Here is an 18,616-nt window from a genome sequence, read left to right as displayed (position 1 = left end):
AGTCTGGATAAAGCACTAGAAAATAAACTCCCTTGGTGAACAATCCTGCACCGTCAGGGAGACTGGAACCTATCCATCATTCATGTCTGTGCTTCTAAGAGAACCGTCTTAAGAGTACACTGGGCAAAAATCACAAGGCAGCCAGACTGTATCCCCTAGCCTAGACAGATGCTCTCCAGAGCTGCTAAGTGATGCTGCGTGACTGACAGCTCTGCTGCCCTCCTCCCTGATGTAAATCTGCCAACCACAAAGAGCAGCCCTGGCAGAGCTAACTCAGCTAGATTCAGGGTAATTATGTAGAGACACATGCCCCCCCCCCCCCCCCCTTCTGTCTTGCTGCCTGCACTTCTGGGAAAGCTCACTGACGTTTAAGGAGAGCACCAGGCAGCGCAAAAACTTGTGAGATAAATGTTACCCAAGCCTTTGCGCTGCCCTCATTATGTGCTGGGCCTGAAACCTCTGTAAGTTTTCCCCATGTCCCACCTTATAAGGAAGCTCTGCACTGTGCCATCTCCCAGGCTCCTTCCCCATAGACAGAGGATCATCAGCCCAGGATGCAAAACGCTGATCATTGTTTTTCATTTCAACTAGATAGAATGTGTTCAATAGTCCAACTATCAGTGCCTCCAGGGCTGGGAAAAAGCATGGGTGTAATCAAGCCCTGAAACCAGTCAAGGCAGTTACTATAGAAATTCTTTGTTTTTATCTCGTGGGACAACTGTGAAGCAGCTTTTGAGCCAAATCTCTCCCCCGCTTTCCCCTCACACTTTAAAAAGCAGCACAGTTTAATAGACAGTACACTAGACATGGGCTCTGCACACCCGCATTCCTGTCTCTGGCTCCAAAGTGTTGTATGATATCAAACAAGTCAGTTCACTACTCTGTTTCTTTCTCCCTGCTTTTTGGCTCATCTATTTGGACTATCTGCTTTTCAGGCACAGACTACCTTCCTGTATTTGTACAGAGCCTGGCACAATGATGCAAGATGCCCTCTTCCCTGATCTCAAGTGATACACCTCACCTTGGCTCTTTGCATCAAACATGCACACAGCAGTTCTGGGAAAGCTGAAAGCAAGTGAGGAAGCCTATTAAAACAAATGATAAAAATCCCTCTTTGCAACGTGCTTGCCAGTTCCTCTGGAAAGCAATGGGACCTTCAAACCAGGCTGCCCCAAGGCCAAGAATGGACGACAGGGCTGCGGTTAGAACAGGGAGGCAATGAAGAGAGGAGCACTCAATGCTTAATTAATGGAAACTCTTCTGTGTGGAACAACATCCTCTTGTATGAAAGAAAGCTCCTTTCATCCAGAGGGATCTCAAAGCACTCTACATTATTTATACACAGGAACCACTTCACTAGCCACTGGGCTAAGGATAGAAACAATACATGCCTTTCATAGGAAGTGCTAGAATTCAATGCCCGGCATGTGTTTGAAAGAGGGCGTAGCAAGCCGGGGGTGTCATGGCTAGGATCAGCAGTTGCTTTAGGTCAGGCTTAACTAACAGATAAGACAAACCCTTTGGAGGGATGCTTTCTGTCTCTAAGGCTAGGGACAGAAGTTACACATAAGCCAGTTTAAGTGATCAGAAACTGGTTTAAACCTGTAACGGAACAGAAGCTCAGTGCACATAAACCAGTTTCAAAATGGCTGAAATTGGTTTAAGAGAAACCTGGCTGAATGTAGTATTGGATTTAACTGATTTGGGTCAAACTGGTTTATGAAACTTCTGCCCCAGCCCCCTTCCTGCTTCAAGTTAAATCACAATCCCCCAGCATCCCAGCATGCTTTCCAGCCCTGGGCTGGGCTGTTTGTTCTGTCTGGAGCAGTGAAGGCAGGCTGACAAGGGAGGGGTGGGGGGGACAAACGTGGCTGGGGATGCAGCCCAGTCTGTGGGGGAGGGGGGGACTGCCCCCCCCCCCGGAAAACCCCAGCTGGGATCTGGGATGGGGGAGGGCGTTAAACACACCTTCCCCTGCTCAAACTTATTGCTGGCTGCAATTGTGGACTACAAATCCCGGAGGCACCCGGAAGCAGGAAGAGGAGGTGGTGAGCAACCCTGCAGAGTCCTGCTGCTGTAAGTCTGGACTGCACATCCCAGAGACCTTGGGGGCAGCAGGAACAGGAAGTGAACACACAGCCAGAAAGCCATGCTCTAGCACTCCCCCAGCTTCTGGGCTGAGCCACTACAGGCATGGGGCTGCATTTCCTGAATCAAAGGTAAATGTCTATTCACTTCTGTTTCAATTTAATCTGTGTAGTTTAGACTAACCTGCAAAGATTGAATCGATTCAGCCGTAGGCTTTTGACTGTCTGCACTTAGCCTAAAGCTCCCAGCTGTTGTTACTGCCAGTACTATTCCAGAAATGGTAGCAACAGTGCTTGCACTAGCTTAGATAGGGCATCCATCACGGCTGGCTTTTAAAGTGTGGCACCCAATCCACAGGTAGTTTGCAGGTGAGAACTGGGCAGCCCCGTTCCCAGTCCCCAGGACTGTTATGGCCAAATTGCTACCAGTATATGGCAAATATAAGAATTATGTATGGTCTCAGCACAGACACAGCTGAGCTGGCATTTCATGCAGCTTAGTTAATTTAGCTAGAGGAAGTGGCCAACCATTATTATAGCTCGGTTTAAAACATGTGAACTTGGCTGCATTGTCATAGAGTTTTTGTTAAAATACCTTCCCATTACACCCTCAATGGTGCTGCTACATCAGTGCTAGGAATGGTGGCAGCAATCACACAGACTGGCATTTGTAATCCAGGCTGCCTACTGCAGTGGCCAGCAACCTTTTCTAGCAGTGGGATGAAACAACCTGCTCAGGTCCAGGCTGGTACTAAAAACTGGCCGGTCACCACCGTTGTCACAAGCAAAGCTCCCCATGGCTGGAGTGTTATGAAAGCCCCACCCCCACCCTGGTCTGTGGGCCAGCTCCAATGGCTCTGTGGGCTGAATCTGGCCTGATGGCATTAGGTTGCCAACCCTAGGTTTACAGGAATGACACACAGACTCCCAGACCAAGTGTTGGCATGGTTTGAACCACTGATTTCCTAACTTCTCAGAATAACAGCATGGGCAGAAGCTGGATGTCTTACTAAGGCCCCTTCCCCCACACCCTCTTCTCTATGTCCTGGTTCCCATCTCTCTTGAGGACTTGTTTCCAAGCCCTCTGAGCACTTCTGACCATCAGGCAGGTTTGGAGAGCTCCCTCTTTCCCCACAGCTGAGATCATTTACTCTTAGCAGATCAAATAGTAAGCGTGTTCAAGGGCAAATTAAATGATAGTTCATTTCCTGCAGCAAGTCCAGTCAGTAGGAGCTCACAGTCCCTCTCTGCCCTGTTGTTACAACAGCAACACTGAACACTGCCCAGTAAAACTCCACATGAAGCCACCTCCAAAACAATCCTCCTCAGAGCCAAAATGATTTTAGCCTCTGGTTAAAAAATAAAGAGTCCACCCCCTCCCCCAACGTGCTCTTGCTTTTGAAGCAAACTCTAAAGACTCCACCAAAACCATTTACTCAGCTGTTTGCAGAGCAGCTGGCAAACATCAGAGGGAAGGATCAGCATGTGAATAAGCTGCTGGGAGGCCCTCGCCATTTCAAGGGAATTACTGGCTGGCTGAGTGCCAAGGGTAGTAAAAAAAACCAGGGGCAAGGAAACAGGGCACCTGATCCCGCAGCCCAGTCAAGCAAGCTCTGAGATTCATTCCTCTCATATGTCATGTTACCACTGCCCCATTCATTTAGTGCTGACCCTGGAGGAGCCAGGCAGCAGAAACAGGCTGTGCTGCCCTGCTTTAAAACAGAGGCATAGCTAATGTGACATGTCAAGAAAATGGGGCTTTTTTGGTATAGGCAGACTTGGGATTTCTGGTGTGGCAGCAACCTCAGTATCACTACCCTGATCTAGAATTAACAGACAGATCTGGCATGAGACAGAAGGACTCCTCTAGTAGATACCGGTCCAGATCCTACTAATCAGACCGGATTATGGCTGTAAAACCTTGGATCCAACCTCTGCATTTACCCAGCTTGGGATGACCCCAAAGGTGTATGAGCCAGCCTCCTCACAGGCCAAGTGTATAAGTTTCAAGGTCACACCTGGGCACACAGGAGACCTGAAGGCTAGAAGTTGTGATCATATCATCTAGTCTGACCTCCAGTTGTAATATAGGCTGTAAGATTTAATTTAGTTACTCCTTGCACTAAGCCTAATCTTTTGAGTTTGATGAAAACAGATCTTCCAGAAGGGTTTCCCCATTTGATGTGAGTACATCATGAGGTAGAAGATCCACCATTGGAGGCTGGTCCTACTTGCTTCTAGGACTCTTTGAAGAATAGCTTTAGCCAATGTCTTATATTTTTAAGTCCAACTACTTCCTCTGTTATTGCAGTGGCAATGAGGCTATGTGCTATGGCAGTGGGGGGCAAACTTTTTGGCAGATGTGCCAAAATGTAAGCTCCACACACACCCTTTGACTACCACTCTGATTCACTTCCCAATCTATTGCTCTGCTTTATGCTTTCCAGCCCTCTGCTGTTGTGTTCCCTGGCCCTTCCATGATCTGCTATGCATCACGCACAGAGGCTGCCCATGACACTTGTGGCATGCATGCTACTAGCAGCCACCCCTGACGTGTGGCATCTTATAGGGTGTTCTTGGTGTTTTAGGTATTGTGCCTGCTAGGTGTGTGAGAGGGCTTAAGTAGTGATTTGGGGGGGTTCCTGGGTTAACAATTGCCTGTAAATGCAGGGGACTGGACTTGAAGGACTAGAAGAGGCCTCTTGGGCCAGTGTTCCTAAAAAGCATCAGTGTTAAATGCAAGACTGCCAATGGGGCAACCATCCAAGGTCATACGGACTCACCATCTGCTCCCCACTCATTCCCCAAGGCTTTTAAGGGCTTGCAGAAACAATTGGTGATGTAGTCTATCCGCCTGGCCTTAAAGATCTCAGCATGAAGATACTCCCTGGCAAGTCCATTCATAGCATCTCACAAAGTAAGCTGCTGCTTATGAAAGCTCATGCCTCTTTGAATTAGTTTATGAAATGCCACTCTGCCCTGTCTTCTGCCTGCTTCAGTCTAACATAGCTGGCTACCTCTCTCAGCTCAAGGCTATTGCTGGCTAGTGGCCATGCACTGACTCCCCTTGGCCATGGATAGAGCATACTCTCAGACCTTTTCTACATGTGGAGGAAGTATTTCCAGTTATACCAGTACAATTATACCAATTAATTAAACTTTCACTGTAACTGCCTAAGCAGACTCTTTAATTCCAGGGATTCTTTTTAACTATTGATCTAAGGTACTGCCAAAGCAACATAAAAAAATAGGAACCTCCATATTAGAATAAGGTAATATCTACTGGTATAGGCTTAGAAGTATGCAGTGGCCCCGATACAGATACCTTTTCACTGGTACCGCAAAACCAGTCTCCAAGCAAATGAAGCCAGCCCAGGTTTGCTGGCACATACCTAATAAGTACTTAATTTGCTTAACTGCAAAACAAACTGCAGGTCCCAATCTGTTACCTACTTACATTACAACACAAAGCAGTTAGCTGCATATCAAGTGTACAGTGTCCAGCACCTTTTGGCCCCATTGTCTACTCTGCAATGTAACTACTCCTCTGAAAGGCACAGTAATTGGAACCAGACCTGGTGAAGAGGAAGCTGCTATCAAAGTGCTCCTCTCAGAGATTTGAAAATAACTCAACCTGGTCTGTTTCAGGACTGCCGATAGCAAAGCATTGCAGGGATTGAGAGGATTTATTCCAGTGGTTCTCAACCTTTTTAAACTCAAGGAATCCCTTGGAAAATGCCAGCTCTTAATTTTTATTCATTGTTTGTCTGTGGAAAAATAATAGCACGTTTCTTCTGTTGCAAAGAATTCAGAAAGACCATAGTGGGTCAGAGTGCTGGTAACACTATGGATCCCTATTTGAAATCTCTGGGCTTATCTTGCGAGTCATGTTTGCATACCTCATAGTGCTAACATTGCATGGCGCCTTATAACACCCTCGAAAGGATCTCAAGGCACCCCAAGGTGCTGTGGCACTCAGTGATTCTGTATTAAAAGAGCACTGCTTGCATTGTTTGGGAAAGTGCATACGCCAGATGACTGCATGGTCCCAAGAATATGCAGTTGTGGCATGGACTATATAACAGCTGTCCTTATGGCAGCGTCACCAGGGACCATGACTCTTCAACCGTGGCCTGGCACAGAAGAGCTAGCAGAAGCACCTCCAGGGTAGAACTGACCTAATGGCATCCTCATAGGCAAATTTACCAGAATAGCTGTACTGAGTAAAATTAACACCTGAGCATATACCACTGGAACTCTCCCGTGCAGAGGGTTATACAACCCAGGGCCTGTGTTTCAGTACAGGCACGGGGAACACAGTGGGGTTCCTGCAACAGGTCAGCTCCATAGCTCACCCTCAGGGTTTCTCCTTGGCAGGATGTTCTGAAAAACAGAACTGGTGTCCAGGTTTCAGAAAGTGGTTTTGTGATTCCTCCTTCCAAAATACAGTAAAAGGGCTGGTCTACAAGGGAGAGCTTGTGGGAGGGGGAGGGAATGCATAGGATTTGCCCTGGTTTCTGCCACTGGAGTAGATGTACCCTCACAGACCCTTGGAGTTCATAAGATCCGCTCTGGGATAGCATCACTGGGTGGCAAATCCTCAGTGTACACAAGGCCACAGGTGGGTGAGCACATTAACAGCTGTGGTCTCTGTTGGAGGAGCAGAGCTGACTTGGCATTACTTTGCATTCCTAGGACCAGCAGGAGCTGGGAGTGGAGCCCTGCAGCCCTAGGGGAGGGGGGAACACAGGCTCTTCCCCACCATATATTTCCATGACCACAAAGGTGGCAGGGGGAAGTACCCTGACCAAGCAGGTGGCTTTAAAATGGCTTTGTGTAGTGGAGGGTGTACCCTTGCCTGCTTACAGACAGGACTCTATACGAGAGCCTCGTAGTTAGCTTCCCACTGGCCAACTTCTAGCCGGAGGATCTCCGCTACATGCCGACTTCAAGGCTGAGGGCAAGCAAAACTTAGGGGCATCCGAACCCAAACCTCCAGGGTTGGGCCTGCACATAGGATACCTACCTGCCAAAGGATTTGGAAATATCTGAAGCCCCAGGTTGAAAAGTCTGGGCTGGAGGATACTTTCCAGTAGTAGGGCCACATAAGGTTTTTGAATGATTCAAAGGATTCAGAATGGATCTGGCTAATTTGACCTGGGACACAAAAACTTTTCCTTAAAAATTAAAAAATACAAAAAATATTTCAATATCCCTCTGACTTTCTCTTTTCCTGCTCCAGAACCTAACCTATCACCACCACAGCAGAATCCAAAGCCAAACAAACAAGTCCCTGTGCTTCCACAGAGTTTATTTTTCATTCATAAATAAATCCACAGCCCCAGAGAGAACCAGCAGGGAGGGGGGTGAGAATCTAAAGGCTGGATGTTTTGTTTCATTTTGTTCCCCCAAAAGGCAAAGAACAAGTGAGATGGATCAGATTCCTGCCAAGACAGCAGTTCCAGCTCCAAAACCTGCTGCTCCAAAGTGTGCACTTGCATCATAATACCACCATAGCAAGTGGAGGGGGATAGACATTAAATGCTTCACTTATGGATTCCACGGAGGCTAAGAAGAGCTACAGACATTCACAGCCCATGACTCACTCACTCTCATGGCTCCTGGCACCTAATGTACACTGCTCCCTGGGCTGCTACACGGCATGTCAGAAATGCTGGCAGCACTGGTTTCTATAGCCTGGCTCCAAACAGCATGTGCATTCTGCCAAACACTCTCTCCCACTGTTGCTGTGTTTCCTTCACTGAGACAAGAGTACCTTTTGAAAACACAACTCTGCATGAGCTATTTAGAAGGGGAAAGGGGTGGGGGTGTCACTAATTAGCCATGCATAAAAATATGACCCACACCACATATAAAGCTGAAACCAAAAGCCATGCGAATGTTCCTGCCTCCAGCTACTTTTATTCTACCTTTCAAAGGATATAGTGTGGGTGAAAGCTGCCAGACTAACATCCTTAGATTCTAGTTTTTTTTACAGCAGTGCCTAGAGGCCCCATCAGAGACCAGAGCACCAAGGTGCCAGGCACTACATATACCAGAGAAAGAGACCATCTCTGCCCCAAGGAGCTGCCAATCTAACTAGACAAGACAATAGTCAGAGTGAAAGAAAGCAAGCATTGTTATCCTTAATTTCCAAAAAAACAGAAATGAGGCACAGAGGTTGTATGACTCTACCAAGGTGACCAAGGAAATGAGGCACAGAGGATGTATGACTCTACAAAACCTCCCTGGAACCACAGCAAGAGGTACAAGATAAGTAGCGTCATATTTCTTACATATTTTTTACACTTCTCCACTGGCTTGTCTCAACAATAAGCAATAGGTACCAGCTCAAAATCTGGGAAGCACCCCTTCAGAAGGTATATATGTTGCACATTTAAAGGGGTTTTGTGTAACAAGATAATGGATAAATGGCAGATCCCAGCCAAGTCAGCTGCTGAATGTTCATTTTTTTGCAAATATCTAGTTGGTCTAATAAAAGATATCACCTCTGCCATGAGTTTTGATTCCCATTGCTAGCAATGGATCCCAAAAGTTTCTGAAAGCCCTGCTATGATGTTACTTGGTGCTACATATCAGTGGAGAGATACTTAACTGCTTTACATACAGCAACAATAATGCTCTAGGAACTGAGGAGCCAAGAGGACCAGGAAATTGTTCCGATTGCATCTTGGATCATTCCGAGCCCTGGCATGTACAATGGTCTCTGCAGCATATGGATCCCCCTTCCCATTAACACCCCTCACAGGAGCTAATTATTTTCAAATGAGGCACCACCAAGCCTATAAGTGACTGCTGGTCTGAACTCCCCTTATCATCAGGGAGACTCCTCCCCACCCTCCACAAAATGACACATGCATTCTCTACAAAACAAGCCAGGCTTCCCATACAAAGAAGGAATGCAGCACTGGGGTGTAGCAGGACCTTGTAACACAACCTGACTGATTCATATTCCCTAGGGCCAGTCGCACTCAGATTTTAAATGCCTCACAGACTAGAAAGGTTTCTGAAATTCTTCTTTTTGTCCCAGCCCAGCCCATCCTACTCCTGCAAACACATGCCTGCCAGAGGGGCTATAAAATGAAATTCAACAGCAGCACCTTCCTTGACTGTGTGCGCCTTTCACCCAGAAATGCTCATGGCTATGGAAATGGGAGACTCATCCCTAGCTTGCTCCTGCGGCCTTATGGCTGAGGGAAAGTGAAACTTGGGGGCATCCGAATCCCAAGACTCTGGGTTTGGGCCTGCACGTAGGATGCCCGCCAAAGGATTTGGGAACGTCTAAAGCCTCAGGTGGGGTGGAGGATGTTTGCCGGCAGCAGGGCCACTTATGGCTCTGGAATTGATTTGCCTGATTTGGATCGGAACATGAAAAATTCTCTTAAAAATGCTCAAGGCTATTGAACCAAGTCTATAGCTGGGGGAGATTTTAGACAAGTTTTGGGGCACAAGGTACCCATCCTCAGTTTTGAGGACTAGCTTAGGCAGCTAAAATGTGGAGGAATGGAGGGAATGGAAAGTATGGACTTTGCTACTTGGCTTCAGCGCCAGCAACAGATAAAAAAAAAAAGCAGCTAATACCAGTCTCTGTTTGCTCCTAGTTAGCATGGATACTGTTGCCAAGGTCAACCCATAGGTCTGACTAACACCCCCACCTCAGCTTGCACCTATTGCACTTCTCATTTCCTCCATAACAGACTGGAATACTGTCTCGGTGATTAGCACGCTCCTTAATTTTCTTGCTCCTCCCTGTACCGTACCTTCCTCCCACCCCATATCACATCCCCCCACAGGGACCCAGCTGGAGTGGAAAAGTGCCTCCCCTCACAACTGCCACGTGCTTTTTGCATTCACAGTGCCTTGCACCCTACAGCTTACTGCATAATAATCACAGGCTGTGTTTAATGAGGTGGATTGTGTTGCCAAGGGTGTGGTGCAGAACACCTGGTTTTTAGGTGTAAGAGGTGACAGCAGGCCCCAATTCCCACAGGGCTCCTGTCACCAACCTCCACTGCGCATGTTACCTTATAGACAAAAATGCCCGATCAGATCAGAACGCTGCTCCGTTTAGTCCTCTATCTTGTCTTTCACAGCTGCCAAAACCAGGTGCAAGACATAAGCTGATGTGCATGCTGCATTATCTAAAAATCACTGAAAAATGGGGCTGGAAAGGGCTGCAGGAGGTCATCTACCCCAGCTTTCTGGTCAAGGCAGGATCATCCATTTCTAAACCACCCCCCATACAAGTGTCTATCTATGCCTCCAAGCAGCATCACATTTATGTATCAGGGTATTCTCATCAAATAGCTAAAATGCAGCCACTTCTGGGGTAGGGCATAGCTGCAGTGTTGCATGACTTTTTACAACAGGCAAGCAAGAATCTTAGTCATTGAGCTGACAAGAGGGGGATTTAGGGTGAAAAGGAATGGTGCTTAGCCATCTGGAACATGACTGGGGCACCAATATGTAGATCCTTACACCTGCATGAATCACTACAGGGCTTTTCATGATCACAGACCAGCTGCCTTTCCTTAGCTGTAATTTGTTGCGTAGCAGTCAGGACATGCGGTTATTATGACTGATCAAAATAGCTTCCTCTGCATGTCAGGCTGCTGAGATCATGAGCAGAACAGTCCAACGGGCTGGCTGGTCAGAGCAGGTTCCTGGCAGAGATGTAGACACCAGAAAGGCACAGGAAGAGGACACTGTCAATGATGTTCCTAATATAGTGCTGACACTTGTAAACAGGGCTGGATAGGATCACAGTTAGTGTCAGAGGGGATGCAGCAATAAGGGCCTCACTGCAGTCCTTTACATCCCTAGCTCCTGTGGGTCTTTCCCCAACAACTGTGTTAATATGACCTATCACTGTAGCATATTTCTGCAGAAAGGGGAAAGGACCCCCCCTGGGTGGGGGCTTTGTAACTGGCCTGCAGATTTCCATCCCTAGAGAAGGCAGGGAAAGCCTAGACAAAATAGATGTTGCTGGGCTTCTTCTGGCTTTGTCACATCATCAAGTTGGGCCAGGGAAACGTAATGGGCCATGAGAGAAAATGATAGTGAGTCCCACAGCTGACAGAGCTTTGGGGGCGAGTGGAGATCCACTCTCAGCCCACAGGACATCAAGATTTTCAAATGCATCAGGACTGACCGGCTAGCTTAGTGGGAGCCTAGGGGGATGGCTGAGGTTAGACAGGAGGGAAGGGTATGACTTCTGGATGCAGCCAGCCACCTTATCTCAGTTGCTTCCCTAACCTGACTTGCTAGAGTCTGTATTCCAGATGCAAGAGCAACTGGAAGTAGCTGGGCAGAGAGATTTGAAGCAGACTTAGAGAGCAGAAGGCCACTTGCCCATAACACAGTTGCGGAGGGAGGGAAGAGATTGGGAGGAGTCCTTTTCAGTGCAACGGCTGCAGACAGCATTGTAGGGGACACGTAAGCACAGTTTGATTCCAACAACTGGCACAATTACCCTTCCGCTTCTGGGTGCCAACTATGGGAAGAGCCACATCACAAGTCCAATGGCCTCTACCACCTACTACCATGCATCTTGTATAAACTCACATACCAGTGGGCCTTGGGGCACTGTATGGAGATGTGACCACAGCTGGGTGACAAATGAGGAAGCGCCAACGAGTCACACACACACACCTGGCAAGGCAGCCTGCTATCCATTAATGAAATCATGCATGGGAGCCAGAAGTGTCAATAGCAAATCTGCTGGAGTTTCAAAGTAACACAAAACATCCACTCGCTGCACTAAGTAGAGGACATTTCAGGAAAACTACACCCAAAGCTTGTGGAAGCAATCATTGACTTGTTTTAGGTGCCTCAATTTCAGGACACCCACAAGGGGACCGACTTTGAGGGCAAGAGCATGCATGGTTACTGAGTGTGTCATGTACACACAGAGCAAACAGCTACCTCAGTCAAGCTGCAATTATTATTATTAGCAGTGAATAATCCAACACGACTCTTGGAAGGCCCCCAAAGGGATCATATTAGCGCTACAACAGCCACCCACGACTAACACTCTCACGCTGCAAAGAAAGATGGCAGTCTCTCCACCCACATACCAAAGAATCCTTCACACCCTTCAGGGCAAACCAAAGGCAGCACTGCCAAAAACTTCCCTTGCAGAGCCAAGGTTTTAGACTGCATGTGCCTTAGTTTCAAGAGGCAAAGCTGAGTATCGACATAGCATGAGATGGGAGTAGGGCCACTCAGCTCAGGCTCTGAAAATCATTTCTAGTAGGGGAAAGTGGGCATGCATACACACACACACACACACAACCGGTTGTGCCAGCAAAGGTCACCACCACTACTCTGATCAAGAAAACAGGGCTGGTTGGCAATCATGACTGAGGCAAGACAGCTGTACTTTAAATCATGCTGCACTTTAAAATCAATGAAACATCACCTCATTGGATGCCACGTTGCAAGTGGTGCGTGTAGCGTGGTTGCCATTCATGAACATAACAGTGGTGCTGCCTGAGAACCACTGTGGAGGCCAGGACAAGATTTCTATCGCTTTAATCCTTCCTCTCGCACTGCAGCAGTTATAGGCGAGCTATTCTACCTGCCTCACATTCCCCATCTATGAAGCTGGGACAATACCTCTCTCTCACTGCAGGGGTTCTGGGAAGTTGAAATATTTGTGGATTGCTTAGATATCATAAGGGACAAATGCTGCGCATAAGATGCCCATACAGTGTGGGTTCTTTACCCCTGGGAAGACAGACTGGACCTATGCTAATTTTGTTTTGTCCCATCAGTGCACTGCAGGCTGTGCAGATGTGAAGGAGCCCATTAAAACAAGCATTTCGGAACTGAAACAGACTTGCCTTCTGATGAGGTTCTTAACACCGAGGGAAAAGGGAGACCTTAGTGCCTACAGCAGGTGGCAAAATGAGCACGGGAGGGGAAGGATTGGGATCTAACTGAACTAAGCAGAGCAAGAGTGAGTGAATGCCTTCCACAAAAGGCTTGAGAACACAATGGAGAGCTCTGGATAAAAGCTATTGTAGGTGACCAGTTATCTCAAACAAACTAAAAGGCATAGTACAACCCATTTACTTCTTGAGATCAGTCTTCAGCAAAGGCTCAGCTGACTTTGTACCAGGCCTTGAGGGTAGAAATTCTCACCGCCACTCTGAGTCAAACAAACTCTTCTGGTCTTACCCCTTCTTGCCTTTCAAACCTGTGGGGCAGGGACCAATACACATGGCACTAAAACACATTGGTGTCTGGAGCAGACTACACTGTCAGTCAAGATATAGCAAAGGATGCAAAGGCTTCATGTCAGGAAGCAAAGGACACTGGACTGGAACCAAAGGAAAGCATGGTGGTGTCAGAGAGTCCTTGTGGCTGCTTAGCTTTCCCAGTCACAGCAGCATCTTTCATCACAAACCAATGGGTTCAGCAGGGTCCACTGATATAACTTCCCTCTTCAGCCAAAACCACTGGGTGAAATCAAATCTAAAACCTGTCCTTTACAAGATGGGCTGTAAATTCTTACCCCACAAAAAATCTGTGAAGTTCTATTAATTTTGACAAACCCAAGTAAATTTTAAGATCCGTCTTGGTCCACAAAAGTAACACCCAGTCTGTCCTGAATTACCCTTAATGGCCCATGGCGACAGACATATCACTAGTGTTGCACTGCCACTCAGTAGTCCTACCTAGGATCATGGGCATGTGGTCCAGACCTTCTCTTCACCACAAACCAGACATCCCAACAGCAAGTTGTTATGCCCCCTTCATCATAAGCAGGTGTTTTGGGGGACTGAAGATGTCCAATCTCACTGTTGATGGGAACAAGTAAAAGCACCATTTTGTTTTACTATTATCAAGATGATGTCTTGTCACAGTGACAGCCTCTTAGAACTTAAATTCATACAAGTATCATAGATCTTAGAAGCCAGTTTCTGATAGTAGGGTCGCAGAAGGGTGCCTTATAGGATTTTTTGATAAAACGGCTGCCATCTCTAACAGCATCACCTCTGAAACACTGCTTTCATGAACCCCTTTTGCCCAAAAAGGGGTTCATGAAATCTTGTGAAATCCCAGAACCAAAAAAAACTTAGAATAGGGTAAGGTAAAGAGTTTCATAAGATACCCTGAGCGCTCATCATCAAAAATATACAACCCTTAAGTGCCAAACTCTATATTAAGCTGGATTTCTTATCAAGAGCTTCTGTGATCAAGACATTCTGACGATCGATAATCCTCTTCATTAGACACCATGGAACAAAGGCTGCTGGATAAAAACTATGCATGGCGAGCAACACTGTGACGCTACAGTAATCTTCAGCCATGGCTGCTCTTACCCAGTTTCGAAGTGGGAAGCAGGGAGTAGTGCAAAGATAAAAAGAATAACAGGACATAACAGGGTGGATTTGCTGGTAAATTCATTCTCCACTCAGCCCAGAGCTCTCTACAAAGATTTCACCAATTAGCCTACCAACCAAATCTTTTTTCTATAGAAGGGAACCTTTAACAAACAAGAGAAAGAGATGTAAGTGCCCTTCAGCAAAATCTAAGAATACTCACAGTCCCTCTATTGAAGCGGAGTTTAGACAAACCTTGAAATTCCAAGTGAAGTGGGAAGCCACCTCGACATGTGCAAAAATAGAGTGTAGGCCAGTTTTAGAAAGCCAACTCATGCTGATCTTGTGATTATGCTCCTAGAGCCCTCAAGAGATTGCATGTATGTGAGACCTTGAGCTAGTTCCTTAATTTCTTTCTGCCTCCAATCATCACCTCTAAGAATGGCACAGCATAGGCCAACATTTCTCCACCTGTGGGTTGCAACCCAAAAGTGGGTTGCAAGAATATTTGAAAGGGTTGCGAACAAACTTTAAAAGTGAATTAACAGACTTTAAAAATGGAGAAAAACATGGGAAACTGTGGCTTTTCCCTTGCAAGCTGGCACAGTTCCAGCCTGCGAGGGGCTGACTGGGGCCCCCCTGCCCCCCATGTTGGGGGGCTGGAGTGAGGGGCACTGGGCTATTGGTGTTTACAAATGGATTCTGTTACCAAAAAAAAAGATTGAGAATCACTGGCCTAGGCCATGTAACAGCCTAGAGAGAAATCGGGCTTTTCTACTCTGTTGGTGTAAGACATACAGCCACCCAGCTGACACTTGGCCAAAGGGCTCTGCAAAGCACTGCCTCTCCCTGCATCTCTTCTCCCCTTCACCACCCTCACACATGCCATTCTTCCTTCCACCTCTCTGCCTTGCTGGACTGTCTCCTTATCAATCATGAAGCTGAAGTTGGTTCCTTATCCTCAGTTATTCCTGGTCTCCATATCACACCCCACACCTCCCTTCATCTGGTTCCTACAACACCCACCCCACTGCCACTGAGCCAAGACACCTTGCTCTTTCCCTTTAGGTCTCTTCTCGGACCTCCCCTTCCCTTCCACTAACAACCACCCTCTCAGGCTCCTGTGCCTCAAAGGCTCCTAATGATACAGGTATGCAGTGCAATGTGCTCCCAGCCCTTACTGCTATGAAGCCTTGGTCTGGGGCTAGAAAGAAAAGGTCCTGCTTCTCAACAAATACAAGGTGATGCCATGTTCCCATAGATCCCCATTAGTAACAGAGAGGACCCCCCACAAAAAAAAATTGATGCAATTAGAGGTGAGGGCCTTTGACTACAAGCTCTTCCAGGCAGGAGCCTTTTCTGATGCGCTCAGACAGAGCCAAAGACATTGTTTTTAAGTTCTGGTTTCTCAAGAACATCACAGATGCTGCCTGGCAAGGATCCACAGCCTTCTCAAAGGCACCACCTCAGCGCTGCTCTGGGGCTTCAGGATATGACCTGTACTAAGCTGAGAAGTATTCTTTCTGGAAAATATTTTTTTTTGTTGCCATTTCTCAGTTGGTCTAATAAAAGGTATCATTTTGGAACCAAGAGTGCTAGATGTTTGCATTTCTTCTAAGCAGGGAAGCAAACTTTTGAGGGGGGAATCGATTTGCAGGGGGGGGGGGCTTATGTCTCAACTTTTGCAACTCAAAGGCTCGAGATTAATGCAGCGTCAGCCCAAACCCATGTGGTTTTGCATTTCTTTGCATCCCTTCCCAAAAACCAAAGGAAAAACCTGGGGCCAAGCCAGCAAGTTTGGAGGGGGGGCTGCTGGGGGAAGAAGGGAAGAGTTTTACCCCCCCATCCTCCCTCCGCCCACACGCGCACACACTCACTCCACATCTAAACAAGAGGCGAGGTGGGTGGCAGGGTCATGTCTACAGCACAGCAACCAGCTTCTCTCTACAGATGCCCCCATCCCTAACACGGAGCAACCCCCTACTGTTTGGCCTCACCAACCTCAGGCCCATCCAACCTCCCCTGCAAAGTCCAGGGCTGGGGGGAGGAGAGGAGGGCTTACTTTGTTGCTGTTGCTGCTCCAGGTGGGCTTCCTCCCTCCCCCCCCCCCCCCCACAAGAGGATCAGGGGGTTCCTGGCACCGCTCTTTACCTTTTCCAAGCGATCCGGGTGCCAAGGAAGGGCTGGGGCAGGGCAGAGCAGTACCAAGCCTCTCACCCTGCGAGCTGCAGCGAAAGTGAAAACAGCCCTAGAGCCCTGCTCTGCAGCCGCCTCCCCAAACCCCTCCCCGTCCCCAGTCCTTCGTGATTAACTGTTTGAATCAACTCAGATCCAGAGACGCCTAGTGGGAGATGGTGACTATTACCCCCAGCCTCAGCCAGGCACACGCAGGCGTAGGGGGCTGCTCAGAGCAGAGCAGTAGCTCTCCTCCTTCTAGCTTCAGCTCCCTCTGTGCAAAAATGAAGTTGATTTCCTACTTATGGGGAATTTTTACCATCTTGAACTTTGCCTGAGCCTGACAAAGGGCGTGTGAGTCCGAAAGCTTGCAGAAAAATATATGCAAACAAGGTTCTTTGGGTGAATCCAGTATCTTTTATTAGACCAACTTAAATAGTTTCTGGATGGAACAGAAGCCAATATGCACTCTCCCTATGCGTGAAGAAGGGTGCTTGTGCCCAAAAGCTTGTAAAGAACAATTTCTACAACTATTAAGTTGGTCTAATAAAAGATATCACATTTACCCAGAGAGTCTTGTCTGCCTATGTCCTTAGACCAACACAGCAATAACAAACAACCCAGAAAAACGATAGAGCATTCATCTGCTGCAAAGAACTCCGACAGACCACAACCGGGCAAAATGGTTTTGATCTTCTGGATTCCTATTTGAAATAGCTGGGTTTATCGTGAGAATCAAGTTCAAGTGTTTGCACACCTAACAGTGATCATACTGAAAATTACCCTTAAAAGGATCTCCCAGTTGAGAATCACTGAAGTAGAGTGAAGAATAACGTCAGTCCCCAACCCTTCACTCCTTACAGTACCTTCCCCCTTTACAGAATATAACATGCTGATGCATTGCTAAATTCTCTCTATATATAATATATAGAGAGCCACCTCTATATTAAATAAGACAGAGGTGGCCAACCTGCAGCACACATGCCACAAGTGACTTGGGTAGCCTCTGTGCGGCATGCAGCAGGGAGAGGGTAAGCATCACAGTAGCAGATAGAGCACAAAGCAGAGCCGCAGAAGGTACAGAGGAAGGGAATCAGAGTGTCACAGGGCTAATTTGAGGCACAGCTGCCAAAAAAAATTGGCTCCCAACTAAAATAAGATAATATAGCATAAGCATTTTTTAAGGCCTAGGGAAACTGTTGTCCTTGGAAAGTTACTGGATACTAAAAATAAACCCCACAGGAAAGGCCACAAAACACACATTTTTCCTTCCCCCTCCTCATTTCTCTGAATCCCCAAGTTGCCAGGACTTTATTTCCTTAAAATAAACAAAAAAAATTTAATGTTTAACCCTCACATTCCACGAAAACTTCACCAAAAATGCAACCTGATGCAGACATCCTGGAATGCAAAATGGACCTTGCCCTCCTCATATCTTTAACAGCTCTGCCATTTGAGTTATCTCATTCCTTTAAGAGGAAGGGTCTCCTGCTGTGTCTGTTTTGCTAGGAGTGAAAGGCTAATTTTTTTTCCTTTGATGCCATAGATGCCACTTGTTCATTAACCAAGCCCAGGGAGATTTTCACACCCTGTGGAAGAGAAGCCAAGCTCAAGGACATTAAGGGAGACTGGCAGCAATGCAGTCACATGCATCTGGGCAGCCTCTCCCTTTACTGACTCTTGAGGGCAAAGCTTGGAAGAGTCCCACCACAAGCTGTAGCAAAACCCCCAGTTTTGGTTGTTTGAGGTTTTTTTAATTTAAAAATACATTCCCTCCCTTCTCCAACCATTTCTGACTTTCTCTTTGCCCTCTCTATTCCTTATAAGTAGTTGTGATAAGTCATAGTTACGAACATAGGATAAGCTCTCCATTACTGTAACAAGCCCCTTTTATATTGTCCATGTATCATTGTAAATAGTGCCATTATTTTGGTATTGATTTTTATTGGTTTATATTGTATTCCTATTATATTTGTATTCATTTTTACTGTTTTATATTGATAT

General features: G+C 46.9%; 1 protein-coding gene across 2 annotated transcripts in view; it reads right to left on the bottom strand.

Moving 5' to 3' along the window:
• Positions 1 to 16,706, bottom strand: part of CD151 (CD151 molecule (Raph blood group)) — a 53,321-nt gene extending 36,615 nt beyond the window's left edge. For both annotated transcript variants that reach the window (XM_014604243.3, XM_006265155.4), the window contains exon 1: positions 16,589 to 16,706. The gene's annotated coding sequence lies outside the window, so the exon portion shown is untranslated. The remainder of the gene's footprint in view (positions 1 to 16,588) is intronic.
• Between the last annotated feature and the right edge of the window lie 1,910 nt (positions 16,707 to 18,616).

Source organism: Alligator mississippiensis, chromosome 2 (assembly GCF_030867095.1).
Source record: "Alligator mississippiensis isolate rAllMis1 chromosome 2, rAllMis1, whole genome shotgun sequence".
Lineage (NCBI taxonomy): Eukaryota > Metazoa > Chordata > Crocodylia > Alligatoridae > Alligator > Alligator mississippiensis.
This window is presented reverse-complemented; position numbering and strand designations above follow the sequence as displayed.